This window comes from Schistocerca serialis, chromosome 1, assembly GCF_023864345.2.
Source record: "Schistocerca serialis cubense isolate TAMUIC-IGC-003099 chromosome 1, iqSchSeri2.2, whole genome shotgun sequence".
NCBI classification, from domain to species: Eukaryota; Metazoa; Arthropoda; class Insecta; order Orthoptera; family Acrididae; genus Schistocerca; species Schistocerca serialis.
This window is the reverse complement of record NC_064638.1, coordinates 142089143-142106441: the sequence shown is the minus strand read 5'-3', so window position 1 is coordinate 142106441 and position 17299 is coordinate 142089143. Positions and strand designations below refer to the sequence as shown.

Sequence of the window (17299 nt, the reverse complement as noted above, 5' to 3'; positions counted from 1 at the left end):
CCTCGCTGATAACTTCACAAAATATTATTGATTATAAGTATGACAGTTGTTGCCATAATGAATACCACTGACATTTTAAAACGATAATTGTTGGATAGAAACGGTAGAAATAAGAGAAGGCGAAAGTACAAGAAATCAGGGACAAGATGGACGCTAGAAATGAAAAGACAAATCCGGTAGAAAATGAAGGACTACTGAAAAACATTGGAAACGACAAAGAAACAAGAGAAACTGAAGTTGTTACGTGGTCTCAGTTGATACGTCAAAGATTGGAAAACGTAGTTATGAGCGTACTACGGAAAAGCGACGAGGAAATGAGTATTCGGTGTTTTTTCTGCCAAGTTAAGAAACGCTGAAAATCAAATACAACGCAAGAGCGATAAATTTTGCGGAGTGGTCGTCTATGTGCGGTTAACAGTCTCGTAACGGTAACAGTTAACGGCGGCGAAGCCTGCGCGGCTCGTGCCCAGCGGCTGGTAGCTGGTAGCTCCAGCTGGCTGGAGGCGCTGCCTCTTCTACCGCTGGACAGGGTGGGGAGGCGCGCCTCCCTGGACCGGGCAGACGCCGGCGCGTGCGGCGGGCCGGCCGGCCGGCAGTGCCGCTGGGGCAGGCGCCACGGCCACACGTGCTGCAGACGTCGCAGGAGCGCCCGTGCGTCGCGTTGCGGAGGGCCGCAGGTGCCACTTGGAGACTTCTATGCGTGGTTAGAACACGAACTCTCGTACACGGCCACTTACGTTTCAATAATACGGAATCATCGACATGACACCCGCTTAATCATACTGACAATCGGATTACAGGTTCCTGCGTCAGCGAACTGTGGATCTCATTTGGCTCAACTCTTTTTCACTCCAAAATGATGTGATGAGACCTCAAACGAAGGATTTATTGACATTCATGGTGAAAAAAAATTTTTTCGTATAATCTGAAAACTAGAAACCATGCAAATAATAACTTCTACGGAACGCTTGCTCTGTGTCAGTACTCAGCAGTCAAAAATATATGATTGACATTGGAAAGTACAGTCTTCCACAGCCTGCTCAATATCCGTTATAAGAGTTGTGTATGACGTGCTTTACTGTAATGTCGCTGCCAAGAGTACTTGTTAACAAAATCAATCCGCCATAGTAACTGATCAGCGACCAGTCTGAATCGAATTTGTACTGTAGCCGACAAGAACGCACCAAAAATATCTGAACTGTACCGCGGTCATTCCGCCACTTACTGTCACATTTCATGTGTATTAGTGGCCAGGGCAGTCAGCGAAATCATTTTAAGGTAAGTGTTCTTTTATAACACAAGTTTCTCATTTCATCTGTATTGTACAGTATTTACACTGTAGTATCGTTTTTCTAACGATGTTGCATTTACTCTTAAAGAAAACGTCGTTTACAACGCACAAATACCCTAGTTGCTCAATGAACCTTTAACATCTCTCTGTAAAACACAGAATAAAGTTAAGTTTCCAGTGTGTGTAAATGTACGAAAATATTTTTGATACTAAAAAGATATTAAAAATTAGATTAACAGTTAAATAGAGTTATAATAAAAAAATTAACTTATATTAGAATGAAAACTACAGACGAAATTTTAATATGAAAAACTACGGACTCATGATCACCGATCCTTTTCGTCAAAAACTGCTGAATAACTGTAAATTAGACACACATTTTGACGAATCCATAGAGAATTATATCATCTTAATTAGCAATAAGTGTTTCACTTCACGCAACTACGCGTAGGGAGTTACTCACCGTAAAAAATTATGAATCGATTTCACATCTCCTTCCGTTGCGTATAACAAGAACTCTCACGTAAGAGTCGTGCTGTTTACTTCTGTCGGACCACTACGGCAGGAATTGATGCTTCACTGAATCAGTATTAGAATTAAAATAATATAAATTAAGTGTGTAATCCACATCTTTAAGTGAATTTACCGACAAATGTACTTTTTTTTTTTTTAATTTCTGATAAGGTTGTTCAGGTGCATCTCTCTGAAGGGAAGCACTTCTACTAATGTGAAAGTAGACGAAAGAATCGTTATTATGACAAATTTTGAAGAGTCTTACTAAAGTCTTAGGATAAAAAGTCAGTAATGCATCAGGAAGGTATCTCAAGTAAAATGATTTTACAGATTGTTGGTTGAGAAGGAACGTAAGTAAAGCGTACGAATATAAGGAAAAGTACCTCAACGGAAAAATAACTTCAGACATTTACTTAAAAAGCACCTCCTCAAATTTATACTTGTTCCTTTCTCCCTCAAGACGTAGAAGAAATCTCCGAATCTGCACCGATCATATTTTTCAAGTAATCTCAGTAGTACTGAGAACTCACTTGGGCTGTTGTCTGTGTTTTATATTTCAGTGAGCTTTCTGAATTATAAAAAAAGAAAAATTCGCAGTATGTATTTGCCGCATTTAAAGGCATGTTAAGCAGTGTCTCACATACGCTACTCGATAATAATACGAAGCATATATATATTCGGTCACAAATCCTGGAGCGAAATTTTCCGTACACTCAGTCATACAAAGATAAGAACTAATCAAGACAACCTCACTGTGTCACTGTTTGTACTATTGAGTTATGTAGTCGAGTGCTTGATTTCTCTCACATTAAAGTATTGTAGCATATCACGAACGTTTTTACTTTTAAAGTGTCCAAAATAGATTTCTTTGCCCGTGCACTAGTCTTTCATGTGTAACGTTATCAACCAAACATTACAAGGAAGATTGGGGGGGGGGGGGGGAGGCTTAGGAGAGGACATCTGTACAACAGCATTTCCTGCTTTAAAAGACTTCGTGAAGTTGTTTCAATTCATTCAAGTATATGGATATCCAGCGTCAAAATGAGTAAAATTATTTTAGGTATTTATTTACGAACTCAGTTTTCCATATTGCCTGTCCAGAGTCACAATTGTTTGGGACATGTACCAACAGGATTCTTCATATATTATGTTCGTTATATCTACGTACTCTTAATATTATACAGGGTGGTCAGAAACAGTCTGAAAAGCTTGTAAGTGTTTTGCAGTGTACGTATTTTTGAGAAATAACTTACGAAAAACTCTAGATTTGTTGTGCCGTTTCCGAGTTAATTACAATTCAAGTTAACCAGTCATACCGTTGCGCTATCAAATTCAAGCGTCCCACTAAAAACGGTGTCGCCAAACGTGTTCTCTGTTTGCTTAGCTAAAACCGAACAAGAGAGCACAGAAAAACTGGATTTAAGATGGTAGTCAGGATCGATCCCGAACCAAAGGCAGAGCAGTCTCGTGTGCTGTCATGTGCTCTGCGAGAACAACTGACACATATTGTGTCTGGCGGGCCGCTTGAATCTGCGCGCGCTACGGCTGACTGGCTAACTTCAGTGTTAATTAACTCGGAAACGGTGCAAAGTAGGACATTTTTCCTTAATAATTATTTCCCATCACAGCGTACACTGCAACACGCTCACAAGCATATCAGGCTGTTTGCGACACTCCTGCATAGCTTAACAAATGTTAAATTCATATGAATGACTCCTGTTGGTAGTCAGACATATTGGAATGCATGAAATTTTCACGTTCTTAGCAAATGACGTATACTGGACACGGGCAGTCTGAAAAGTTCACTGGTCCATCGAACAGCGAGATTGTAACCACACTCCTGATAGCAATCGACACACAGCGCTGGCCGACCTTAATGGTCATACTGGCAGTTTATGCTCATTTTATGTGTCGAGAGCATATTCATACTGTAAGAATCTGCACGCAGTCCTTGGGAGGAAGTCAGAAACCAAAATTTCTTAGATCAGCATAGGATTTACGATAACATCAAATACCCTGGAAACGTTTCAAATTCAAATGGTTCAAAAATGGCTCCAATCACTGAGACTTAACATCTGAGGTCATCAGTCCCCTAGACTTAGAACTACTTAAACCCAGCTAACCTAAGGACATCACACACAGCCATGCCCGAGGCAGGATTCGAACCTGCGACCCTGACAGCAGCGCGGTTCTGGAGTGACGCGCCTAGAACCGCTCGGTCACAAGGTCGGCGGAACCGTTTCGGGCAGGCAACTGAAAACTGCTATTGCTATCACAAACGGAAGGAATGAAGGCGTATTAAAGTGTGTTAGTCACCGAGACGAAACACAAGCTCGTATTAGACAAGAATGAATGATGAATCGCTCCTGTATTTTTTAGAGCTACTCTGGCTGTTTCTGTCTTACATGATTTAGAGAAAGCATGTAAAACTAGAGTTTGGATGGACAGGCTGGGACTGGTGTAGTGACATATAGCTACCTTTCTCGGTCCTGTGCAGATCTCCTAAAAAAAAAACCATACAAATGGGCTTATTTTCTACAGAAGCTGCTTCCATATATCCTCTAACTGAAGTCAAGTAGATGTGACTTTTCACTATTCTCTTCCGGCCTGCTGGCGAAATGTCAGATGTGTTACTGACTCGTGCGGAACGCTTTGACCAATATTTGTATTTGAGTTAGGTACGGAATGAAAGGAAGAGAGAAGATGAAACCCATTGCTGGCAGGTGGCCTTCTGCTGTCGAATAATATTCGCGGATCAATTACTTTCGCATTCCAATCATATGGAAACATTCTACAAAGAATTTCCCTTCAATGTAAAAGCAAAATAAAGTGCAATTTCTTACTACGAAGTTTGATTAGCAATACAGATGATTACAATTGTCACCAAGGAGGCATATATAGTGAAAGGAGTCAGAATTTTTGATTTTCTGAATGATTCACGTCTTATCTAAGAGAGGGTTTCTAAAAGTTCATGTTGCCCGGAGCAAATAAGATAATGATGTAATAAAGTAAACAGTTGTTTGAAAACATGATTTGTTTTTGTTCTCCACACTTCCTGTTCATACAAGCGCTTGTTGAAAACTAGCAGTTCAATGTTTAAGCCTCTCACTTCAGAGCCGACAGCGTGTTATTCTATGAACGACTGATATGGTATCATCTTCCAGAAATATGCTTGATAAATATTGCGAAGTGTCACCATTAAGTCTCAGGTGTTGAAGAAGCCGAATTCATAACATTTTACTATATATTCGTGACCATTTCCACGCTTGTTTGTATAAATCGAACATGGTAGGTGTATAGTAATCCTACAACTGCCGACAGGCAGTTCTTGAGCTTCACACTGAACTCAAAAGCATCCCGCAGCCAAGCATTCACATGTAAAAATCCTGTCTCTTCATTCACTACTTTTACACAAACAATCTCGTGTGGTTGTTCATGTTGATCATCCGCCAATATTTTTTGAATGTTATTCGTATTATCACTAACACATCAATCTGTTTTAGTCACTTTTTTTATATTTTTGCAGCTGGATTGAGGTGTGTGCTGTTTCCAAATTTTGCGATCATCAGCGCTACGCAATCGAATATGACTTGACGGTCTCTGGATGTCATCTATCCGTCTTCCGTAGCGCACTACACTATAGCATTTTTTAATCCCGAGCATCCGGCAAAAATCTTACAAGCCCAGCTCACTTCGAACAAATATCACTGTGACACGCTCTGCACCTGTCTTTCTCTTGATCATTTACTTAACTTTCTGTGTGTTATCACTATTCCCAACATGCCTCCTTCCACTGTCCGCCTCTCTGTATCACAAATGCTGTGTTTATCTGCAAGATAACAGTTGGTATTGCAGTACGCTGTATGTGTACTGGAGTTTTCGAGAAAAATGTATACATTTACCTGGATAGTTAGCAATATTAAACTATTGGAACAGATCTATATTGCTGTATCTAATATTAACATTTCAAATTTCAGGATATAAGGGTACAGTAAATTTTATAGTAGAGCTGTAGGTAACCCATTCTTAGATTTCTTATTTCTCTGTGTCTTCCGGTAATAAGAATTTCGTCTTACAGGTAACACTTTTACAGATGCACTGCGCTTGCCCGCAATTCTAATCATGAACAGATAGTAGGGAGAATAATCATTTCTTGGAAGGATTCAGGGAAAGCGCAGTGCATCAGTAAAGAAAATTGCGTAGAAGACGCCAATGCGAACAGTTATAGGGTATTATTCCAGTGTTTGCAGTCCTCATCAAGCAGCCATGACAATTCAGAAATGCGTTGCTGGGTTCGTAACAGGCCGCTACAGCCCATGCGAAGGAGAATCAGAAATGGTCGGTGTCCTTACATGGAAATTCTCGAAAGAAAGTCGATTTAATTCTCTTGAAAGTCTTTCGGATAAATGCAGAGAACCTACATTTAAAAACAAAAGTGTAGTGCGATTATTATGCTGGCACCATCGTGTATCTACCGTAGAGATGAAATAAGATAAGGGGGATGAGAGCGTACAGAGGTAGGTGGATAGTCATTTTCCATCGATCAATATGCGAAAGGAATGCGAAAATTAAACTGTAATATTGCTACGAAGTTTCCACCGCCATGCACTGCCTAATGGCTTGCGGATTATCTATGTGGATGCAGAAATTAACACGCTCTCCCAAAGGAGAGTAAAAGCAAAACAGCAGTCTATGGGGACCCGCCTAAGATGAGGCTAAAGGAATTAATCCACAACAGCATGAATTAATCCACTACAGAAAAATACGAACAACTAGTCATTCGCATCTTTAATGAAGGCAATGTAATCTACTTGCGTTAAGGGGTGCGATATCCATCTGACAGTGAAAACGGTGTGGATAAGACGTGCACAAGTTAGCGAAGTTGGACACAGAAATGGACTGAATCTGTAAGCATGTAAGTATTTGTACGTATTACTCGACGTTCATAGTGCCGAGTAGCATTTTCCAAGCGAGTGGCATCACGATTTATTCGGAATTCTATTTCCAATTAGCATGTAAGGTGTAGGAAGGCATCATAAATATGCAGCTTTTGCAAACGGATTCACTACTCGGGTTTGTGTGTCACAAGATAAGGGAGAGTAAGGACCAGTCAATGAAGTGTTGAGAAATCGCGAAAAATAGTATCGCGAAGAACTTCTTCCCGTTCTAAGTGCTGCCGATTTAAATCCTCCTTGTTAATGCAGCGGCCAATTAACAAGAAATAAAGATTGGAAATTTTTACTGAGAAATGTCGGTTCTTTGAAATACATGCTGCATAGAAATCACTTCCGAACGTCATACAGTAAAGCAAATTAACAAAGGTGTTTATTAACAAGGCGTAAGGTGACATTTAGACAGCCTGACTGCTGTACCGAAGCGGCCAAATACATTGGGAAGACTAGTTCGTTTACTTCAAGCTGGATGTGACCTGCAGAAAATGAAGTGAGTACTCGAAGGAAGTAAATTTTTTGCAGACATGTCTTTATGATACTAACGTGTAAGGACATGAAACACAAGACTATTAAGAGCTGAAATCCCCCCCCCCCCCCCCTCCACCCATGTGAAGCTTCACACCTCATTACTACTTCTCATTCATTACTGCTTCTCATTCATAGATTATTTATATGTATCATCGACCGTAAACAATAGAAATATTGTTCTATGAAGACGATTGTTAATTTAAAAAGGGTTCGACAATTTTTTTTTTTACCTTTTATATCAAATCGGTGATTCGTATTAAACGAAGAATCGTAAAAATATTGCACACTTTCAAGTGAACACACAGTTGAGAACTGTACTCATGGCACAAGAGATGCAAACTGCCATTTATTTTATTAAGTTGAACAATCTGACCTCATAATTTTATCTAAAATATAATACTTCATCTAATAAATCGTCTTATACTGTTACTTGTGTTTTCTCTTGCTGTTATTTTAAATTGGAATAACTAACGAATTAACGAAATAAATTCACATCAATCTCATCATTTTCATGCTTCTTACGTTCTAGCTCCTCTCATTATTTTGTTTGTATTGGATACGACACATTTAATATTACTTACAATAATATTTATGATCTGAAATAAACAAAACTAAAAAAAGTAGTACATCTTTGTTTTTGGATTTGAGCCAGGGCCTTTTCTTTATTTGTTGAGGTTTTCTATTCGCGTGAAGTGTTGCCAGATGAGGGAATTCCTTCATGCCTTTTATTCACACAACCACACCTAAACTATACGGCTGAAATTTGACAGATTAAAATTATTGTTGTACCCCTAATGTTGTGATTCTGTATCTGAACAGCCAAATCACAAGCAACATTGTTTCTGGAAGCGCTCTAGAAATTTTCTAAAATATTAGAGATTCGAAAAGAGTTGTTATCATTCATGTATACTAAAATTATGACGTCAACAAAGAAATAAATTAGTTTCAAAATTTTTTGTTGTTCTGACGAAAATATAATAATTTGGCATTAAAGTCCGAGTGCTATAAGAAACATCTAACGTCTTATTATGGGCAAATTTTAAACTCATTGTAAATCACGCATTGGAGAAGTATGTGCCGAAAAAGTGGGTTACGGACGGAAAAGACCCACCGTGGTTTAACAGCGCAATTCGGAGAATGCTCAGGAAGCAAAGACAGTTGCACGCGCGGTACAAGAAAGATCGGGAGAGTGAGGACAGGCAAAAGTTAGTAGAGATTCGTGCTGCTGTAAAAAGAGCGACGCGCGAAGCATACAACCACTACCACCGTCATACCTTAGCAAAAGATCTTGCTGAAAACCCAAGGAAATTCTGGTCTTACGTAAAATCGGTAAGCGGGTCGAAGGCTTCCATCCAGTCACTCGCCGATCAGTCTGGCCTGGCAACGAAAGACAACAAAACGAAAGCTGAAATTTTAAATTTAGCATTTGAGAAATCTTTCACGCAGGAGGATCGTACAAACATACCGCCGTTTGAGTCTCGTACAGATCCCCGTATGGAGGACATAGTGATAGAAATCCCTGGGGTTGGGAAGCAGCTGAATGGGTTGAAAATAAATAAATCGCCAGGTCCTGATATTCCAATTCGGTTTTACAGAGAGTACTCTACTGCGTTGGCTCCTTACTTAGATTGCATTTGTCGCGAATCTCTCGCCCAACGTAAAGTCCCAAACGACTGGAAAAAAGCGCAGGTGACGCCTGTATACAAGAAGGGTAGAAGGACGGATCCTCAAAATTACAGACCAATATCCTTAACATCGGTTTGTTGCAGAATTCTCGAACATATTATCAGTTTTAATATAATGAATTTCCTTGAGACAGAGAAGTTGCTATCCATGCATCAGCACGGCTTTAGAAATCATCGCTCCTGCGAAACGCAACTCGCCCTCTTTTCACATGATATATTGCGAACTATGGATGAAGGGTATCAGACGGATCCCATATTCCTTGACTTCCGGAAAGCGTTTGACTCGGTGCCCCACTGCAGACTCCTAACTAAGGTACGAGCATATGGGATTGGTTCCCAAATATGTGAGTGGCTCGAAGACTTCTTAAGTAATAGAACCCAGTACGTTGCCCTCGATGGTGAGTGTTCATCGGAGGTGAGGGTATCATCTGGAGTGCCCCAGGGAAGTGTGGTAGGTCCGCTGTTGTTTTCTATCTACATAAATGATCTTTTGGAAAGTGTGGATAGCAATGTGCGGCTGTTTGCTGATGATGCTGTGGTGTACGGGAAGGTGTCGTCGTCGAGTGACTGTAGGAGGATACAACATGACTTGGACAGGATTTGTGACTGGTGTAAAGAATGGCAGCTAAGTCTAAATATAGATAAAAGTAAATTAATGCAGATGAATAGGAAAAAGAATCCCGTAATGTTTGAATACTCCATTAGTAGTGTTGCGCTTGACACAGTCACGTCGATTAAATATTTGGGCGTAACATTGCAGAGCGATATGATGTGGGACAAGCATGTAATGGCAGTTGTGGGGAAGGCGATTAGTCGTCCTCGGTTCATTGGTAGAATTTTGGGAAGATGTGGTTCATCTGTAAAGGAGACCGATTATAAAACACTAATACGACCTATTCTTGAGTACTGCTCGAGCGTTTGGGATTCCTATCAGGTCGGATTGAGGGAGGACATAGAAGCAATTCAGAGGCGGGCTGCTAGATTTGTTGGTGGTAGGTTTGATCATCACGCGAGTGTTACGGAAAGCTTCAGGAACTCGGGTGGGAGACTCTGGAGGAAAGGAGGCGTTCTTTTCATGATCGCTACTGAGGAAATTTAGAGAACCAGCATTTGAGGCTGACTGCAGTAAAATTTTACTGCCGCCAACTTATATTTCGCGGAAAGACCACAAAGATAAGATAAGAGAGAGTAGGGCTCGTACAGAGACATATAGGCAGTCATTTTTCCCTCTTTCTGTTTGGGAGTGGAACAGGCTAAGAGGTACCCACCGCCACGCACTGTATGGTGGATTACAGAGTATGTATGTAGATGTAGATGTAGATCACGTGTACACGCTGAGAGCACCGCTGCGAAATTCGACAAGCTGCTGATGGGAAAGCAAGACTGTACAAACTGGCTATTCAGTGTGATGCTGAGAGACATCATAAAGTAATTTTGTAGGTCTTTGCAAATCTTGTGAAACTCTTACTGGAAACAAGATTAAAGAGACCATGACGCTCTAACGGCAGTGTAAGGCTCATAATGATTGTCTTAGTTAGGTTTTTCGATATATAGCATTATTTTAGGTTTAAATGAAATAAAATTTTATTCTCTTCACAGCTCTTTCGACTCTGGCAAAGCCCGTCGCTACTGTAAAAATCTGCCTCTAAGGAACACATCTGAATATTCCGCCTTAGTAACTTCTACCCTTCCATTAGCTGATATATCACACTGAAATACCTGGAGATTAGGTAAGGTAATTGAATAAAAGACATATAGTTAGTCATTTATTGTTTCCACCAGACGTACTATATCAGAGCCACTGGTACAATAGTCAGATGATTACTGCCACAAACTTTATTTATTTAGCGTATATATATATATATATATATATATATATATATATATATATATATATACCACATCGGTCATGCATCACAAACACTGTTGTTGTTGTTGTGGTCTTCAGTCCAGGGACTGGCTTGATGCACCTCTCCATGCTGCTCTATCCTGTGCAAGCTACTTCATCTCCCAGTACCTACTGCAACCTACATCCTTCTGAATCTGTTTAGTGTATTCATCTCTTGGTCTCCCTCTACGATTTTTACGCTCCACGCTGCCCTCCAGAACTAAATTGGTGAGCCCTTGATGCCTCAGAATATGTCCTACCAGCCGATCCCTTCTTCTAGTCAAGTTGTGCCACAAATTTCTCTTCTGTCCAATTCTGTTCAATACCTCCTCACTAGTTATGTGCTCTACCCATCTAACCTTCAGCATTCTTCTGTAGCACTACATTTCGAAAGCTTCTATTCTCTTCTTGTACAAACTATTTATCGTCCACATTTCACTTCCATACATGGCTACACTCCATACAAATACTTTCAGAAACGACTTCTTGAAACTTAAATCAATACTCGATGTCAACAAATTTCTCTTCTTCAGAAACGCTTTCCTTACCATTCCCAGTCTACATTTTATATGCTCTCCGACCATCATCAGATATTTTGCTGCCCAATTAGCAAAACTCGTTTACTACTTTAAGCCTCTCATTTCCTAATCTAATTCCTGCAGCATCACCCGATTTAATTCGACTACATTCCATTATCCTCGTTTTGCTTCTGTTGATGTTCATCTTATATCCTCCTTTCAAGACATTGTCCATTCCGTTCAGCTGCTCTTCCAGGTCCTTTGCTGTCTCTGACAGAATTACAATGTCATCGGTGAACCTCGAAGTTCTTACTTCTTCTCCATGGATTTTAATTCCTACTCCGAATTTTCTTTTGTTTCCTTTACTGCTTGCTCAATATACAGATTGAATAACACCGGGGATAGGCTACAACCCTGTCTCACTCCCTTCCCAACCACTGCTTCCCTTTCATGTCCCTCGACTCTTATAACTGCCATCTGGTTTCTGTACAAGTTGTAAATAGCCATTCGCTCCCTGTATTTTAGCCCTGCCACCTTCAGAATTTGAATGAGAGTATTCCAGTCAACATTGTCAAAATCTTTCTCTAAGTCTACAAATGCTAGAAACGTAGGTTTGCATTTCCTTAATCTATTTTCTACGATAAGTGGTAGGGTCAGTATTGCCTCATGTGTTCCAACATTTCTATGGAATCCAAACTGATCTTCCCCGAGGTCGGCTTCTACCAGTTTTTCCATTCGTCTGTAAAAAATTCGTGTTATTATTTTGCAGCCGTGCTTATTAAACTGATAGTTCGGTAATCTTCACATCTGTCAACACCTGTATGTTGGGGATTGGAATTATTATATTCGTCTTGAAGTCTGAGGGTATTTCGCCTGTCTCATACATCTTGCTCACAAGATGGTAGAGTTTTGTCAGGACCTGGCACTCCCAAGGCTGTCATTAGTTCTAATGGGATGTTGTCTACTCCTGGGGCCTTGTTTTGACTTAGGACTTTCAGTGCTCTGTCAAATACTTCACGCATTATCATATCTCCTGTTTCATCTTCATCTACATCCTCTTCCATTTCCACAATATTGTCCTCAAGTACATCGCCCTTGTATAGACCCTCTATATACTCCTTCCACCTTTCTGCTTTCCCTTCTTTGCTTAGAACTGGGTTTCCATCTGAGCTCTTGACATTCACACAAGTGGTTCTCTTTTCTCCAAAGGACTCTTTAATTTTCCTATAGGCAGTATCTATCTTACCCCTAGTGAGGTAAGCCTCTACATCCTTACATTTGTCCCCTAGCCATCCCTGCTTAGCCATTTTGCACTTCCTGTCGATCTCATTTTTGAGACGTTTGTATTCCTTTTTGCCTGTTTCATTTACTGCATTTTTGTATTTTCTCCTCTCCTAAATTAAATTCAATACTTCTTCTGTTACCCAAGGATTTCTATTAGCCCTCGTCTTTTTACCTACTTGATCCTCTGCTACCCTCACTAATTCGTCTCTCAAAGCTAACCATTCTTCTCCTACAGTACTTCTTTCCCCCATTCGTGTCAATCGTTCCCTAATGCTCTCCCTGAAGCTCTCTACAACCTCTGGTTCATTCAGTTTATCCAGGTCCCATCTCCTCAATTTACCACCTTTCTGCAGGTTTCTTCAGTTTTAATCTACAGTTCATGAACAATAGATTGTGACCAGAGTCCACATCTGCCCCTGGAAATGTCTTATAATTTAAAACCTAGTTCCTGAATCTCTGTCTTACCATTATATAATCTATCTGATACCATCCAGCATCTCCAGGTTTCTTCCATGTATACAACCTTCTTTCATGATTCTTGAACCAAGTGTTAGTTATGATTAAGTTATGCTCTGTGCAAAATTCTACCAGGCGACTTCCTCTTTCATTCCCTACTCTCATTTCATATTCACCTACTACGTTTCCTTCTCTTCCTTTTCCTACTGTCAGGTTCCAGTCATCCATGACTATTAAATTTTCGGCTCTCGTCACTATCTGAATAATTTCTTTTATCTCATCATAACATTTTATCCATCTCTTCGTCATCTGCGGAGCTAGTTGGCATATAAACTTGTACTACTGTGGTAGGCGTGGGCTTAGTGTCTATCTTGGCCAGAATAGTGCGTTCACTGTGCTGTTTGTAGTAGCTTACACGCATTCCTATTTTTTATTCATTGCCGGCCGCGGTGGTCTAGCGGTTCTAGGCGCTCATTCAAGAACCGCGCGACTGCTACGGTCGCAGGTTCGAATCCTGCCTCGGGCATGGATGTGTGTGATGTCCTTAGGTTAGTTAGGTTTAAGTAGTTCTAATTTCTAGGGGACTGATGACCTCAGATGTTAAGTCCCATGGTGCCCAGAGCCATTTTTATTCATTATTAAACCTACTCCTGCTTTACCCCTATTTGATTGTGTATTTATAACCCTGTATTCACCTGACCAGAAGTCTTGTTCATCCTGCCACCGAACTTCACTAATTCCCACTATATCTAACTTTAACCTATCCATTTCCCTTTTTAAATTTTCTAACCACTAACCTACGTAAAATCCAGTAACCACAAACTTGAAAAGATTTTGGCATCTCAAAACGTGGAGCTATAGACAAAAATATTGATAAACATTTATAACGTTCAGTTACTGTTGGATAACTTTAAGAAGCAGCAGTTTTTTATTGTAACAGCGTAACTATGACTTAGGTCCTACATCGGTAGACACGCTATGTTTCCGGCGTAGTGATCACATTAAGGCTCCTTTGACATCCTCAGTCCCTTAAAGACAGAACACATACAATGCGTCAGAACTAGGGCCGTGGATAAAATATCAATATATCTAAAGTACTTCCAAAAGGTATCGATATACACTGAAGTGCCAAAGAAACTGGTACAGGCATGCGTACTCAAATACATAGATATGTAAACAGGCAGAATACAACGCTGCGGTCGGCAACGCCTATATAAGGCAACAAGTGTCTGGCGTATTTGTTAGATTAGTTGCTGCTGCTGCAATGGCAGGTTATCAAGATTAAAGTGAGTTTCAACGTGGTGTTATAGTCGGCGCACGAGCGATGAAACACAGCATCTTCCAGGCAACGATGAAGTGGGGATTTTCCCGTACGACCATTTCACGAGTGTATCATGAATATCAGAAATCCGGAGTGCATCAAATGTCCGACATCGCTGCGGCCGGAAAAAGATACTGCAAGAACAGGACCAGTGACGACTGAAGCGAATCGTTCAATGTGACAAAAGTGGAACCCTTCCGGAAATTGCTGCACACTTCAATGCTGTGCCAACAACAAGTGTCAGCGTGCGAACCATTCATCGAAGCATCATCGATATGGGCTCACTGCACGACACAAAGCTTTAGTTCTCGCCTGGGTCCGTCAACTCCGGCGTTGGGCTGTTGATGTCGGACGAGTCTCGTTTCAAATTGTATCGAGCAGATGGACGTGTACGGTATGGAGACAATCTCATTGAGTCCATGGACTCTGCATGTCGGCAGGGGACTGTTCAACGTGGTGGAGGTTCTGTAATGATGTGGAGCGTGTGCAAGTGGATTGATATGGGACCCCTGTTGCCTCTAGATACGACTCTGATAGGTGACATGTACGTAAGCATCCTGTCAGATCACCTGCATCCATTCATGTCCATTGTGCATCCCGACGGACTTGGACAATTCCAGCATGACAATGCGACACCCCATACGTCCAGAATTGCTACAGAGTGGCTCCAGTAACACTCTTCTGAGTTTAAACACGTCCGCTGGCCACCAAACTCTCCAGACATGAACATTGTTGAGCATGTCTGGGATGCCTTGCAACGTGCTGTTCAGAAGAGATGACCAGCCCCTCGTACCCTTCCGAATTTATTGACAGCCCTGCAGCATTCATGGTGTCAATTCCCTCCAGCACTACTTCAGACATCGGTCGAGTCCATGCTACGTCGTGTTGCGGCAGTTCTGAGTGCTCGCGGGGGCCCTACGCGATATTATGCAAGTGTGCCGCTTTCTTTGGCTCTTCAGTGTATGTCGGGGAAGTTTTCTCATACCATAAATCGATACACCGATATTAGAATGCCAATATCGAGTGCTGATATTTTTCTTTCATATTACATTTTATTCACAATTTTTGGTACATTTTGAAATAGTTCTTTTGAAATAGTATTGTACCAGAACATAATTTTACTTTTACTGTGTAAAGAAGTTTTACTACTTTTTGAGCTTTCAGCACGCCCAGTCTTCCTCTTTGACTGTGTGAAGCAAGTATATGGACACAAAAGAAGAAGCCCCCTTGCACTAGGTGGTGACGGAGGGAATGGAATAATAAGATTTCCGTTGTGAAGAAACAGGACGTACTTGCGTTAAAAAATCTATTTCTTCACATCAGCGTTCATCGAAAACAGTTGCTGAAAATGATGAACAAAAATCTAAATGACAAGACTGATCTTTGCGGTGGGCCCACACGTGTGAGGGGAAATGCTGACGTAATCGGTGCTTGGCACTACCAACAGAAACTCGAACGTTTTGCTTCACCACACAATTTTGACTCTACAAATGCTGGGCCGCTGTCGTTGGCAGAAAAAAAAATTGACAGTCAGGTCCATATGAAGCATTCCGGGCAAATCCGCTATGTGATAAAACTGAGCGACGCACCCATAGGACAACTTTTATTGTGCCAATTACCTGCAGTCACAGTTTTTGGCAAAGTCGTTATCGCCAAGCGTGAACGTGCATCGTTTTCCTTTCAATTCTTGTTCTACCGGGGATGGGCAGGATGCTAGTTTGTTGAAGATGTGGCCTGTGATTAAAAGGTATCATGATGATTTCTCCGTTGGAAAGAGATTATCGATTTATCCCCATCCAGATTTCCGGGAGAGCTCTGCCAATAGGAAAGTGACCACTAGAAAAAGATTACAAGAAACTTAACAATAATTCATGAATGGTGAAGTGAGGTATGTAAGACAAGATTAAGCAGGGAACACAATCTATGAATGGATCTCGCGGAGTCACGCAGTGGTATTCCAGCAGGTACAAACAACAGATACGTTACGGACAACAAGACTTCGTAAGGAAAATTGTTCCTGAGGTATTTTCTGTACATACAGGGTGTTAACTAATGAGTGAGAAACCTCCGGTGAACGGATAGACGACGTAAGAAGAATCTAAAGATTTCTCATACACATATGGTCAATGTTCTTTTCTATTTGTTTAGTTCCATACACTTTTTTTCTTTTGAGATGATACCTTCATTTCTGTCGTTTTGTTTTCCACTACAGCTTAGCTTTAATGTATGGGCGTATATAACTGGAGACAGATTAACAGGACGTTCTCTTTTCCATGGAATAGTGACAAAAGCATCATACAGTGAATTTTTAATGGCTTGTTTAAATGTTTTGCTCAAATACCTTCCACTACACTTATGTCTGAACATGAGGTTGGTGCACAATGGAGCGCCATCTCATTTTTTGCAACCAAGAACCATTTTAAATCACCATTTCCCAAATAAAAGAGTAAGTCATGGGACAGCAAAGTCTTCACTGGCTCCATATCCTGATCTCAATCCACTGGATTTTTTGGGGGCATTTAAAGGACGTAGTGTATTCAGGACGTATTGTGAATGTTGGCATTCTTCTTCAGCGTGTTCAAGAACGATTTCAGCGTATAAAGCAGACACCTGGTATGTGGGAGTGAGTAAGATATAGCGTGTAGATACTTGTATTAGGGCTAATTGTTGCTATCATGAGTTTTTCAGTTACCATCAGAAGAAAACAGTTGAGAAGAAAAACTATCAGTAGAACCATGCTGGAAATTTGAAAACGAAGTGTCAGAAACGAACAAACTTGCAACAACAAAAAAGTGTTTGTAACTAAGACAGTACAAAAAACTGATTAAATATAGTCTGTTCATTCCCCAGAGATTTTCCACAT

The 17299-nt window shown here is 40.7% G+C and overlaps 1 protein-coding gene across 1 annotated transcript in view; it reads left to right on the top strand.

Moving 5' to 3' along the window:
- Positions 1-607: 607 nt before the first annotated feature.
- Positions 608-17299, top strand: part of LOC126456747 (transcription factor 15-like) — a 52059-nt gene continuing 35367 nt past the window's right edge. The window contains exon 1 of the mRNA XM_050092536.1: positions 608-1278. The gene's annotated coding sequence lies outside the window, so the exon portion shown is untranslated. The remainder of the gene's footprint in view (positions 1279-17299) is intronic.